The following is a 3310-nucleotide window of genomic DNA, read 5'->3' as shown; positions in this document are numbered from 1 at the left end:
CTAGCTAGAAGAGTTATAAATTGAATGACAAGCTCTGACTCCTGTTGCTGCCGATCTGGAGAGGGCTAAAAATGAGCCTCTGTGGCAAAGCAGATTGGGAGCCATTGGAGTCATATTGGAGGTGGAGACGAGCCTGCAGATCTTGAGAGCTGGAGAGAATTTCAGGGCTGCAGGGGGAAAGACCCATCCTTTGGGCTCAGAGGGCTGACTTTAGACTAATTAGTGAAATATGGATGTTTACCTTTGGGATCACTCCTTTATCACTCTCTGTGCCTCTCCCATAGTCTGGTATCTTGCCCTGGCTTCAGCTGGCTAAGACTTCTCTTTTGTTTTGCCTTCTTTAAGACTAGCTGGAGTTTTACTTTCCTTGGCCTCATGTCCTGAAAGTTAGAATTTCTGCAGTTCTCACAACTATTTAGTGTATACAAAAGAAGGGTAGCATCCTCTGCCTGACCTTGGTAATAATCTCCCTTCCCCTTTTTTTGGTGAACATTTTGTGTTCTTTGGTTAAATAAGTCTTTCAGTGTCCTTAACATCAAGTCATGTTCCCCAATCCACCACTTGGTCTTTGTATAGCACTCATGCTTCATAAATTCTGCTTTACCTAATTAAAAACAATGACCAAGCCCTTATTAAATGGTATAATTTTTTTGGTGTTGGCTGACTAATCATGGTATTAAGGCACATTTCCCCCGGATAGGCCATTTAACCTCACAGAGATAAAAATGTTGTTCTGTGTACATGGATTTTATTCCTAGCCTTAGAAAAACCCTACAAGGACCTTGTGAAGGGATTCTGGGTGGTTTACTGCCCCAGCCCTCACCACTACTCAATGTGGGTATCATGGTGATATTTCTGGGGTGGCAGAATAGAGTGGTGGCCAGTAACATCAGATGTGTTTGTATAAAACTTCTTTTAATTTTTTTTTTTCTGGAACTAGACTTTAAGCCTTTCATCATAGAAAATGATTTGCAAAGCTGCTCCATGAGTTCTGCATTGGTAATTTTTAAAAAATGGCACAGTAGGTCACTAATCTGAATGATTATGACCAGATTTCAGACCTGAACTTTCCTCTAAGATTTAACTTTTAGGAAAGAAAATGGGAAAAAAAAAAAACAAGCATAGGAAATCGAGCTTTGAGAGTGCAGGGCTATAAGAGGAAAACGGCCACTGAATTTAGGTTTACAATTCAGCACAGTTAAATTTCTCAGCTGAACTTTGGTATTGATTAAAAAAATGTTAGTGAACATGTTTAAGCATAATACAGCTGTGAGTTGCCCAGAGCCAAACTCTGGCACGATTATGGTCATCATTGCCTCATCCCTATGCTTCTGAGTATGGGGTTCTGCAACACTGGCACCCAATGAAGATTGGTTGACTGAATAATTGAATGATAAGAAAGTGAAATTTTTATCTTAGTCGATGATCTGGCATTTATAGTTACTTGACATTTGACACAAAGAAAATTGAAAACAAGGCAAATCAAATACAAATCTAAATGCTAGTCATTAACAACCTCTCTCCTATCATGTCACCAGAGTTAAAGGACATTTCTTGTGATTAATTAGAATTAGTTTTTTTCTACTTTTTCAAAGTTGAAAAATCTATTTAAAACTATATTTAATGCTTTTAAATTAATAGACTAGTATTAGCCTATTTTAAAATGACTTGCAATTAGATCATGTGAAATGCAGTGTTGTTTGCTTAAGTACTATATGTTATATTTGAAAAGCCATGTACTTTAGAAGACTTTATAGATATGGTTTTATTTTAATTGACCTTTTCTAAAACATGTTACTATGTGCTCTGTACAGAAGTGTGATCAGTTACTTTTTACTTAGATAAAGCTTGGTTGTTTCTGGAAGACATTGTAGAAATTCGGTCAGTTCATCTTTTTAATTTTTTTTTAATGTTTATTTTATTTTTGACAGAGAGAAACAGAGTGCAAGCAGGGGAGGGGCAGAGAGAGGGAGGCACAGAATCCGAAGCAGGCTCCAGACTCCCAGCTGACAGCACAGAGCCCGACGTGGGGCTCAAACTCACAAACCGTGAGATCATGCCTGAGCCGAAGTCAGACGCTTAACTGACTGAGCCACCCAGGTACTCCTGTCAGTTCATTCTTTTAAAGATTATTGTCAGGTCATGATACATGTCATTGTTGACTTTACAGGTGGGCACAGAAATGGCAACTCTCATCTATCATTTTAAGGCTCCTCACTAGACATTTCAGCACAATTTATTAAAAATTCATCCTCTTAAGTGTGTCTATAAATGTTATTTAGAAAAAAATCATTAAAACATTGAATTTCGGTTGCTTCTCTATGGTGAAATGTCTCCAGACATCATGTCCTCTGCCATGATCTAAGGCCAATGCCATCTGAGTATTTTTGTTTAGTGGGGTGGCTTTCTGTAACTCATGGGATAAGGTATCATTTCATGCTGTCTTGCGTTCTTTTCAGTGTAGGTGGAACTAATCCAACACATTGGACACAATCTTAAGTAACGTGGTTTAAATATGAATTTCAGAAAATGGCAGGCAAAAACATGGACATAAAATTTAATATCTTGTTTCATACCAGTTTTTTTTTTTTTTAAATCGAAACCAACATTCCTGTTTAGACAGGCAGAGCAGGTGCTATTCTTACCTAATACAATAAAGATCCACTCCCTTTTTGAAATTTCTGTCATAGTAGATTGTCAGAATAATGGCCTCTAATGACACACGCCACCCTGTGTCAATGCTTCTTCATAATGCAATGCTGCTGTTCCTACTGTTGAGAGCTACATTCTGTTTCTCCACCCAAGGTGAATCTGGGCTCACCTTGACTTGCTTTGATGGGTAGAATGTATCAGAAGTTACAACTGCAAGATTCCCAGAGATATTTTGAAGATTCGTCCTCACCTCCTTAGAACGCTGAGACCACCAGGCTGTGTAGAACCCCAGAATTAAAGATCATACAGTGACAGAGTTCTGGTCATCCCACCAACAGTCAGCACTGTCTGACATGGGAGTGAGGCTACTTGGGAATTTCTAACACAGACCAACTGTAACTGCACAAGTGAGCTCAGCCAAGACAGCAGAACTGCCCAATCAACCCACAGAATGATGAGAAATGATAAATCATTCTGGTGCTAAGCTACCAAGTGTTGGGGTTAGATAGGTATCTGAAATACCAATGAAATACTAAAATTTGTCACATCAGAAACACCCTAACTCTGTAATAGCCTAAATAATATTTTACACTATTTTTCCAATCGAGTCATGCTGATCTTTGCCAAAATCATCTAGCTGGCTGGAAACCTTCAACAT

This window comes from Lynx canadensis, chromosome B2 (genome assembly GCF_007474595.2).
Source record: "Lynx canadensis isolate LIC74 chromosome B2, mLynCan4.pri.v2, whole genome shotgun sequence".
Taxonomy (NCBI): Eukaryota; Metazoa; Chordata; class Mammalia; order Carnivora; family Felidae; genus Lynx; species Lynx canadensis.
Note: the sequence above shows the minus strand (reverse complement) of the source record.